Here is a 12,522-nt window from a genome sequence, read left to right as displayed (position 1 = left end):
TGTGGTGGGGGGACTTGCTTGAGCTACTACATCAAACACACAGTATACACATAAGAGAAAGGCTCACTCAAGAATAATGAAGAGAGATGGAGGCCAAAACATTTTCTTCTTGGTTTTTCTTCTTAATAACACATAATACAATGTACACAAAGTATAGATAAGATATAACATAAAGAAAAGTGGCCTACTATGTCAAACGATGTATAATAGATTGTGACTAGTGCCATAACTATGCTAGCTATAGGTAGGTGCAACAAACCAAATGTAATAAGTGATAAGTTAGTGGCTATGCGAGGATCATAATGACCAGCCATGTGCTAAGTGTAGATGTGCGGATCTATCTAACCAAGTGGTCCATCATTAATGTTTGTATGTGTTGAGCTTACCATCTCAATACTCCTCCTCAAGCTCAACTGTGCCTCTGTAACTCCAAGTAAGCTTTGAAATTTTTTGAAGCTTCTTTGCATCCAATGCCTTTGTGAAAATGTTAGTTATTTGATCTTATGTGCCGACATATACCAACCAAGTCAATCTCTCTTGCAAGTACATTCTCTCTCATAAAGTGATACTACATCTTGATGCGTTTTGCCTTAGGATGGAACACTAGATTCCTAGCTAATTGTATCCTGATCATGTTGTTAGAGTGAATGACAACTAGACCATCTCCTTGCACATCCAAATCACCCAATAACTTTTGCTACCATACCATCTCACATCCTGCCATAGTACCACGTGTGTACTTAGCCTCTATACTTGATAGAGCAATTGTAGGTTGCTTTTTGTTGCTCCATCTATTTGCTACACTATATCAAGGAAAAACAAAAATCTATTGGTAGATTTTTTGTTTACAAGCCTAATCTACATTGGTGGATCCAATCACATGCATATCCTTACATGCTCTCATAAAAAAATCCACAATGCAAAGTGGACTTCACATGCCTCAATATGCATCTAACTGCATTCAAATGAGGCTTTTTAGGCATCTACATACATTGATTGACAAGGACAATAACATAGCTCAAGTATGGCCTTGTGATAGTCATGTAAATCAGACTTTCTACTATCCTCCTGAACATAGTAGGGTCTTCTATCTCATCCCCCCTTATCAACTCTCAACTTCATATTTTGTTCCAATGGTATGAAAAGAGACTTACACACTCATTCCATACTTGGACAACATATCAAAGTCATACTACCTTGGGACAACCATATATACCATAATCACATTTGATTACCTCAATACCAAGAAAGTACCTTAGCTCACCCAAATCCTTTATCTCAAACTTATTCTTCAAATGATCCTTTAACTTCACCGATCCCAATATCACTATCAACTGTAATAATCAAGTCATCCACATAGATGACTATGATTACCAAAATCACATATCTCTTTCTCACATAAAGTGAGTGATCAATATTAAAAATATAAAAGCCAATGTTGACAAAATACTCTATGATCTTGTCAAACCATGCTTTGGGTTCTTGCTTTAGCCCATGGATCACCTTCTTTAACGTGCATACATAAATGGGATGCTCTATATCCTCATAACTTGTTAGCTTCTCCATATACACCTCTTTTTGCAATTCGCAATGTAAGAATGCATTCTTTATATCCATTTGCTAAAAACTTCAACCTTTGGTTGTTGTGAAAGCAATCACACATATAACACTTGCCATCCTAGTAATTGGACTTAGTGTCTCTTCATAATCTATGCCATATGTTTGAGCATAGCTTTTCGCAACCAGCCTAGCCTTATATATGCTAACATAACCATTTGTATTATCCTTACTTTTGTAGACCCACTTATACCCAATAGCTTTCTTACCCTCAGGGAATGATATTAGATTGCAAGTCTTATTGGCCTATAATGCAGCCATCTCCTTATCCATTACTGCATCCCAATGAGCATGACCAACATCATCCTCAAAATAAGTGAGCTCAATATCCTCAATCATCTTTACCATATAAGACTAATGGTCAGTTGCATAACCTTTAAAACCAAATCTTTTAACATGGTATCTGACCTTGCTAGACCTGCATATCATTAGATCACTCAGTGGAGCCTATACATTACCATGTGATCTCTATACACATGGTGTACTAATTGAAGGAATACCAAGCTCATCATCCAAACTCTTTGAACTACCAGTATCTCCATTAAACCTCAAATGACTAGCAAATATTTTATTACTATATGTCACTTTTTTCTTTCCTTTGTCTGTATCTAAAACACTTGTAGATGCACATGAAGATGTGGGGATGCTTCTTAGTCTCCCAAACCAAGGGCGAACAACTATAGATGTACTACTAGATGATGTTTTTGGTCCACTAAAGGTTCATAATTCTTGCTTTTTTTTCTGCACATAACTATCATAATCATGATAATCATCCAATGCATCACCATTAGATATATATCAACTTCTCATATCATAAAAAATAACATCCATGCTCACTTTGAACTCATTTGTGACAGTGTTATAACAATGATACCCTTTTGGTGTAAAAAGTATCCAATGAAAATACAAATTTCAATCTTTGGATCAACCTTCTTTCGTAGCTCATCTAGTACATGAATATATGAAACACGATCAAACACTTTCGTGTGTGACTAATTGAACTTCTTTCTTGTAAAGCATTTTTCGGGGATCATTCCATGAGCTTAAGTTGTGGGTGTTCTATTTATTAGATAGACGACAGTATATATAGGTACAAACCAAAATTGTTTCAGCAAATTCTTTTCAATTATCAATACCCGTGGAGCTTTTGCAATATGTATATCTTTCATTTCCAAAACTCCATTTTAATGTGGGATATACCTATAAGCAAACTATCTCTTTGTTCCATGAGACCTAAAGAAGTCATTGAACTCATTAGAGAGATGTTCTCCCCCTCCATCTGACCTCAAGCACTTAACTTTCAAGCTTGTTTCTGTTTCAAAACCAACCTTGAAAGTTTTGAAGTACTCAAATATATCACTCTTTTTATTCATCAAATATGCCTACAACTTTCTTGAATAATTATCAATAAAAGTGACAAAATATTTATTGTCAACAAGGGATATGTCCTATGTAGGCCTCCAAACATCTATATGCACAATGTCAAGTATATTCCTAGTCACATCTCTATCATGTGAAAAATGTTGTCTTGCCTACTTACCAAATTGATCTACTTCATATGTTTTATTAAATTTTGTAATTTTAAAAGCAGGTAACCTTGTAATAAACCCTTTGGGATGCATTAATTTCAATCTTTGCATATTTGCATGTTCAATATGTTTGTGCTATATTTCAACGCCTGTAGCCACTCCTTTGCCTTTAGTATACATAACAACATTCTTAGCATGAATTCTAGCATCTAAAGTGAACATGCAGTCAACTCTACTTCCTTTTGCAACCAATCTACACTTATCATTAAAGTCTTCCACAAAATAATCTTGTGCATTAAAATTAAACCTATAGTCCCTTGTTGTATCATTTGGCCATCAAATGCTAAATTCTTCATGATAGATGGCACATATAATACATCTAATAGAATCTTTATTTGACCATCATGTAAATATAATAAAACTTTTTCAATGTGTAAAATTGTGTGGCATGAATCATTACCCATATGCACATAACCTAGATTTTGTAAATCTTTAATCTCTCCAAATGATTTAGCATGACTGATCATATAATTAAATGCACCTAAATTAATATACCAGACATGATCACGTGTCCCCTTTTCTGTAACAACATTCATCACATGTTATATATTAATTAGACACTCATTACTATCTTCATTTCGTCATGAAGATTATACATAGTTTCCTTGCTACAATTTATCACTGCCAATATCATTCTTCTTAACATAACAATGGATTGCAATATTACCTATTTTGCCACAATAATAACAAATAATAGCAGAGTTACTAGAACCTTTGTTCTACCATCCACCTCTTCCTCTAGAGATCCCCTTATCTCTAAAATTTTCACGGCCTCCTGAAAAGAAGCTATCTTCATATAGAGCTATAACTGCTAATTCTAATTATAAACTAAATATCCAAATAATAATCCCTAATAAAAAATATGATGTTTACGTAATCTCTCCTCAACCCAATGTTGCAACAAGAAATAAACAGATTATAAGAGCTCTTGAATGAAATATAAAATGCAAGCTTGTTACTATATAATAATTGGCTATCTCTCCTCCCTATGCAAATATAGCTTTTCTAGAAGATGCTTTAGTCCATGGTGCTTCACATTACTCTTTCTTTGGTTACATTGGTAAGCAACTAGTGTAGCTATGGTGGAAAGATATGGACAAAAAATATTGAATGTTACATTAAATAAATAGAATATTACAATGATATATTGAATCCAAATTGAAGCATAAATTCTATGAACTCTCTTCAAAGGCTTCCCATCTACCACTCGTCGCAAGTTGCGATAATGAGCATGTACTTGGTAGCTTGGATTATGAAGTAATGTATCTCCTAATCTATGATGCATCAAGCCATGTTGACCAATATAGTAGTAATTTGTGATGAAAAAACAAACAAACAAATATGCATTGTTCTTTATCACTCCATCCATCTCTCTCTTCGTTTGTTTGTCTCTCGCTCTCTTTCTCTCTCTTAATTTAGAATAGGTAGCCAGTATAGGCAACCTCTCTTAGGGGTGATTTCTCTTCGAAAGGCTACAAAGAATAAGTTGATTGTGGTTATGGTCTTAGCCTCCAAGCCATGATAGCACATTGTAGCTCTTCCTTTCAGAGTCATATTGAAAAATATCATAAGTTGTACTTCGTCCCTTAATTTGGCAATTGAACATTAATTTTTAGAACTCACTAATGTGAAGTTTTACATCTTCCTTGCTAACCCATTAAAGATGGGTAGAGGGAAAACTAGGGTTGGAAAATCCAACACTCCTATAGGTATTGCAATGAGTTACGCCATTATGACGATCAGGTTTTCTCTAGGGGTTTGTTTCGATGGGGTTATACTCCTACTTAAAGAGGATCTACCACATCCCCTTTCTGAACCTGAGTAAAATGCATGGACCTGATCACTACTTCTTTCATATGATTTATCCTGCATGTTGACCTCTTTAGTGTGATCATGAGAGAGATCAATTCCTCAAAAATTAGAAATTACTTCTGTACATACATAGAAGTGACAAATGATTTCTAGGCCTTCTCATTATTAAGGCCACCCAAAGTAGATGAAATTAAGTTATCATCATCATCAAGCATTGCATTAATAGCTATCAAGGCATCTGCAATGCTTCTCACATTCAAAACATACTCATTTATTGACATATTTTGTTTCTTTAAGGTATTTAACTCTTTCTTGACTTGAATCTTTTGTGCCTTTGTGTTTATTGAAAACATATGCTCGAAGATTTTCCAAGCTACATATAAAGTTTTTGCATTTCTCATATATATCCCAATATAGGGTTATCAATGATTGCAAATAGCCAATACATTATTTTTTTAATCTTTTATATTAAATTCTTTCCACATCTTTAATTCTTTTGCAATTGCATAATTACTTCACTATGGCTTGTTTTCTTCACCTAAAATAAACTCGTATAGGCCTTTTTCAATAAGGAAGTTTATCACACAAAACTTTCATGATGGATAGTTGTTCTTATCTATCTTCTCAATTGTTGTTTCCACTGTTCTCTGCTACCATTATTAAAAAATTGATACAAAATAATAAGTCTTTTGCAACCTCTCACAACAAATGCACAGCAATACACTAAGTAGTCTTTTTCGTCGACTGTTCAATAGTATATATAATTTGCAACTTGTTAGCAAATAAAACTTATGTTTGCTTCCTAAAAAGGACCTTAGAACTTATAGATTTGAAATCTATAACTTTTCCATCCACTTTCAATTGACATAATGAAAATTGCAGTATATCTTGAAATTGTTGTGTACAACCTTGCGAGCCTAAATGGGGCTTGAAATGATCTCAGATGACAAAAAAAGTAGCAGACAAGCCATAAGGATTAATTGCAAAATATAGAATGCTTTGCTTGTATGCTAAATCTCACAACAATTTGAGATTTTTGTTTTGCCCTACTTTTGGTACCTTCATAGGCACTATCCAAGAGAAATAGTGGAAGAATGGGAGATCTTTTTACCCGTTGCTTGCTTGCTCAAATCCTTGCTTCTTTTCCTTTAATTCAGCCTTCAAAACCAACCTCTTTTAGTGACGTTACTCTAATACCATGTCACAAACTGCATGGTGGGGAAACTTGCTTAAGAAGATGTTGCGCCAAAAACACACACTATATACACAAGATGAAGCTCACTCAAACATAAGAAGAGAGATGGAGGCCAAAATGTTTTTTTGTTGGTTTCTTCTTCTTCTTTCATGTACAATACAATGTACACAAATTATATATGAGATACAACATAAAGAAAAGTGGCCTACTAAGTCAAGTAGAACATAACTAATTATACTAATTGACTAGCGCTATAACTATACTAGTTGTAGGTAGGTACAACAAAGAAAATATAATAAGTGATAAGTTAGTGACCATGTGAGAATCATAATGACCATTGACATGCTTAGTATAGACGTGCGGATCTATCTAAGAAGATAGTTCATCATTAATGATTGTACTTGTTACGCTTGCCCATCTCATCACTAACCTATACTTCAAGGCATTTATCTCTTCTATCTTAACACTAGACTTAAGAAACATGTTGTAATCATCAAAAGATTTAATATTATCTTGCACTTTTCATTTTTCTTTTTTGTTCCTATCATTGTGCATCTTATGGCATTACTACCTTATATGACATTGTTGTGTACAATAATGATAGGTGAGAGAGAACTTAGGGCTAAGGGACTTACTTCATGATTTCCTATGAGAATTAGACTTGCCTCTCTTGGGATGTGTGTCTATCACCATTATTATTCACATTACCACCTTTTCTACCCCTCACTATGAGTGCATGAGGAGTAGGGCTGTATCAATGCTCTTCCCGTTTACTTTCTCAATCAGCAAAGCACTCTCTACCTTCTTGAGTTGAAAGCCATCTTCAAGAGATTTTGTACTCATAGCAACACAGAATGTATCCAAAGACTCAGATAGTGTGAGGAGCAAGAAAAGAGACTTAGCATTCTCCTTAAACTTCAAGTCTTGTGAATTAAGTTGATTAAAAATCAATCGAAACTCATTTAAGTGAGAAGATATAGATGCCCCTTCCTTCATATAAATGTCCATGAGTTTCTTAAGCCAATACAATTGTGTTGCAGGACTTTGCATACCACAAAGATCATAAATCTTTTTCCATAATATATAAACACCACCCTTAGTCCCAATGACATTGAAGTATATCTACTTTGACAATGAGAATAATGATGGTAGACTTACATAACTCACCAAGATCTTCCTAGTTATCTATATCATAAATTTCTAGCTTTATTCCCTTTAACTTCAATAGCATGACTTGCCCCTTTTGCACCAATACTTGCCAAATTTGAGCTTGTCAGTACTAGGAGTTATTGCCATCCAACTTCTTTATGTTGAAGTTAACATTGTCATTGGAAAAATTTGAAGCACCTAACATTATGCCTCCAAACAAAGAGAATAGGGACTATTGTAATAACAACAAATCAACCCCAAAACCAAGCCAATAAGTGTGAAATAGGAGGAAGACTAAGCCACTACAATCTAGTCCATAAGCAGGAATCATTAGAGTCCTAAGATAAGTGTATGCTCTCAAAAGAATTGCGCAAAACTAATTTTTAGCATGGTTGTCTATAAAAATGGAGTAAATTAACATATAGCTATAAGCAAACATGCAAATGAATAAGCTCACATTGCTAGGAAAATCAGGATAGCAACTCTGATGAACAATGCAACTAGTAATGTAGGATAAACCACCAAGTACCAAAGACTATCGAAGCATCCAAGATGTCAAAGGTACATAGATGCATAGCACATTACATGCCAAGCATGTATCCACCATTGATAACTCATTGACAATAAGTGGTACAAGCTTCCCAAATCAAAGAAAAATCAACCCTCAATCACAAATCTATGTATTGATAGTATATTATAAACTAAAAAAGCCTATGAGAGTCTCGAATTGACTAAAATGAACCAATCTTTGCGTAGAAATACCAAGTACTCCCATTGGAGAAAATCTAGAGTATCCAAATTAGTAGAGGAAGCTCAATGAATAGAGCTCATAGCATCAAAGCGTCCAAAGTATATCATATATACATATGAGAGCATATACCTTTAATAAGCCATTAAGCATACAAGTGGAAATCCTTGGAGCAAATAGGCACTTCTTAAAAGCAACCAACCAAGCTCAAATCCAAGATATAGAGCTCAACATGAGCATATAAAGTATAAATAAGAATGCCAAGAGTCAACATAACCATGTAGCATACCTGAATAGTATGTAGGCATTCAATACATAGACATTAACTATGAATGCTTGTTATTCAAACAAAAATTATTCTTTTTTGTATAAAATAGAGAACTAAAATTGCACAAAATCAACTCTATGATTGCTCAAATTTGCAATTCTCATCATGCTCTTTGTTTTGAGGTATAGAACATCTCAATCCAATAAATGTATGCAAAAGTTATGGGAAAAATATGAAACTGCTGTCAAGTTGCCATATCTATCCACAATTTCTATAGCGTGTTATGTATTCACTCAAAATGGATATGATGGTTACTTCTCAACTCATTAAGAACTCAATGAGGCTTAGCTAAACTATGGGAAGCTCCTCAACCAACCTAGAACAAGTGTTGAAGGTAGGAAAGCCAATGCTGCTGCATACCTCAAATGGACTGAAATGGGGATGCCATGAAAGCTAAGTTAATCTTTCTTCCTCGACTAAATGCAATGCCAAAGCTCCTTCAATTCCCGCTTTGATACTAGTTGAAATGTAGAGCAAGTGTGGAAGCACAAGTGGAAGCAAGGAAGAAGTAAGAGTTATGGAGGTCCAAGTAAGAGAGAGCAAAATGATATATGGGAACTCCAACAGTGAAAATTTTTGACCTCCTTTCATTATTCTATTGTCAAGTAAATAATAAATGAAAAACTAATAGTGATGGAGGTTGATGCATGCATTGTATAGGTGTGTGGGGGGTAAGTACAAGTAAATGTAGGTGACTAGATATAGGTAGCCTTTTAACTCCCAACATAGCCTTTGGGTTAGATGGTGTAATTATGCTAGTAGAAACTTGATGCACACTGCATGGAGTTGCATGGTATGGAAGTTATTCAGGATCCCTATTTCAGGGTTTGGGGGTCACGGAAGTGGCTCCTAAGTGGGGGGATGTCAAGGGTGATGAGTAGTCCCTTGATGGGGGATTTGGGGTCAATGCCCTCCGCCTAATGGAAAAAGGATTCCTTGGTTAATTAGGGAAGATTCATAATATGGTAGGATAGATCGATCACACCCTCTTCCTAGGCTATAAATGGAAGAACCCTCAAAAGCCATTACCAACCTATTTCTCACCAAAGTAGAGTTCTTCCAACTGGCCTTCAATTCTTCATATGCCATTTGTCTAGATCACCATCTAAACTGCATAGTGCAAGTGCATGTGTGGATAAAACCATCTTTCTATCCGAATTTTTGTAATTAAATAAGTTTTTGTTCCTCTCATATTTATTGTGTATTATCTACTCTTGCTCAGATCCTATTTGCTATATCATGTAATTTTTACATAGCACTTGAGAATCTTGTGAGTAGTAATGAAACTTTAAAGTTTTGGGCTACTCTTGAGTGGTGTCTTTGTGCTTTGTTCACGAATATATTCATCTAGTTCTTGTCTTGCTATTGAATTTTGAGTTATATATTGAGAATTAATCCAAGGCCTAGAGAGCAATATGATCCTTTACCTATGTTATCTCCTTGCAAAAATATAATGATAGAAGACACAAAGATTTTCCTTAAGTGATTGTTGTCATCGATCTATGGAATTCCCATGGAAAAAACCTAATGGAGAAAGTTACTTAACCCTTGAATTGATCCATAGCTTGCACACAAGGAATTCAATGATAATGTTTTAGGTATAAAGCAAGATATAATTATGGAAAATAGAAAATAGTCCTTAGAATCCCTTAAACGGTTGGAGGCTCATGCTCCATTATATGGGAAGTCATGGATTTGAGGTAGTTTCATTGGTGCATACTCTAAAGTTTAGAGGATTGGATTTGTTTGATGGAGAGAGATGGCATCTAAAACCTTTTACATAGGAAAAGATGGACTATATCTTATTGTATTGATATTTAGTGTGTTCCTTGAGGAGGACCATTGCACTACCAAAGGTGTTTGCTATAGCATTTTTGAAGTAATGATCATTTGTGGAGCTATCCATGAAGAAAATTTGCATTACTAAGAATCAATGAGATCCATAACACAAGTATTTATTTGGAAGGGGTTCTCATGAAGAGAGGGACCTTGTAGGCATGCATTGGAGAATACAATTATTTCTGAGCTTTAGGGTAAAACATGCAATGGGTTTTCACAGCGGTAAAGCATGCAATGCATTTCCAAAAAAATTTCTAACCTAAACATACTTTCTAGTTCACTTTAAAAGAAATTGGATATGGAAAGTAGTGTTTGAGAAGATGTATGTAGCACCTTACCAAAAATATATCACATAAGTTGAGGATTTTGTGGCACTAATCTTTGAATGCAATTTTTATTGTTTTGGAAAAAGCCAATATTGATGCTTGAAGTGGTTATTTTGGCCATTTCTAGTGGCTCAAAGCATAAGTTTGAGGTTCTATGTGGAAAAATTGGCTCTATTACTATGCTTGACAATAATTGGAAGGCCTTTTGACTCTTTAGGGGCATACGAGTGTTGGCTCTTTTCTCCGCTATCTTGGAATAGCTTGAAGGATCAATCAAGAGCCAAATTATCCATCATGTTTTTTAGTTACAACTTTTAGATCACCAAATTATCCATCATGTTTTTTAGTTGCAACTTTTAGATCTCTTAAACAACAAACAAGCTTGTCTAAGCCTACTCCAACCTAGGTTGACCCTAGCTTATGTATCAAATTTCCCTGCCAAGAAAGATGGTGCTAGCTTCACATTAACAAGATAAGCTTTTTGCCATGATTGTGATTCTTGACTGATTATTGTGAATCGTCAATACCTTGCTAAACCCTGCTTCTATCTCAATAGTAATATAGTCAAATTTTGTTAGAGGGTCATTTTGTTAAATCCTTATTAGTAGCAAATACTTTAGACATTGTGGAAAGAATCTAGAAATATTACTTCATATTTCACCTATGCTCTATTTTTTTCCTATTATGGAGGATTATCTCACATTTTCAAAGGCAAACCATCCTCATTGCTTTATTGTGGAACTATTCCACAAGTTTCATATGGTTTTATGCAATTCTTTTCAATTTTCAAAAATTGTGGCTCAAAGGTTTTAAATTTCCAAGAGTACACACTATATATTGTACTATTATCTCTCCTTGGTATAGACAAACACAATATAAATTATGTATAGAGTAGAGAGACTTGAAATAATCAAACCTTATGCTGCATGTTCTAATAAATGATGATGTTTAGTATTTATATAATGTCATTTGCAACAATATTGAGACAAGATTGATAATACTATGTCCATAAGATCATCTCTTGAGGAGGTTATATAAAACAATACTTTGTTACATGTAGATGTATTATATGTGTGTGATATGATAGTCCAAGTGATGCTACATGTCCAAGCTACTCTTGTGCAAACATGCTACTCTTGCCTCATTGTGCTAGATGTGTCCAACATACCCTTGTCTAAGTCTATTACAACCACGTCAATGTGCCCAATTTGCTTTCCCTCAAAGTGAAAAACAAACCATTCTTATGTTCCTTTCTCAAGGTAGGCCACATTGAATGTCAACTTGTTTGATTAGGCTTCTCTTTATTGAATAAGTACCATGACCCATTTTTGTTCTTATTCAAACTCTTAGTTCAAGGAGCTAATCTTTATGCTCATAGGATGACAATTGGTGAAGTCTAATCTTGGTGCAAGATTAGTTTTATGTAGAGCCAATTTTAGATTGGGAGTAGAGAAACACAAAGGCATTTAGCTTGGATCCATTTAGTGGCATCTAATATCTCACTTGTTATCTCTACCTATGAGACAACTATAACAATTTTCAAGACAAACTATAAGATGCGTAGAAGTAGAAATCCTCTATTCATATTTCTAGACTAGCTTTTCTCCCTTAGCTACATAACCAATGAGACCATGCAAATCTTCCTCATGTTAGTGAAGGTCATCCATGATGACTTGAAGTTTCGTATGACCAGATTCACCCATGAATATTTATGTGATTTGGTTCTTTTAGCAATGTGATGGCAAAGCCAATCATTTGTGAATTCCAGTGTTCTTTGAGTCTATTAGGAGCATGATAACAAACCAAAAGAGTTTTGGGTTCAAGTCTTCTTTGGTTCTCTTACGAGTGTGATGTCAAAGCCAAGGAGCTGTGGGTTCAAGTATTCATTGTTTCTTTCAAGAGTATGGTGGAAAAGCAAA

This window comes from Lygodium microphyllum, chromosome 10, assembly GCF_053477565.2.
Source record: "Lygodium microphyllum isolate KBCC chromosome 10, Lygodium_microphyllum_v1.1.10, whole genome shotgun sequence".
Lineage (NCBI taxonomy): Eukaryota > Viridiplantae > Streptophyta > Polypodiopsida > Schizaeales > Lygodiaceae > Lygodium > Lygodium microphyllum.
This window is presented reverse-complemented; position numbering follows the sequence as displayed.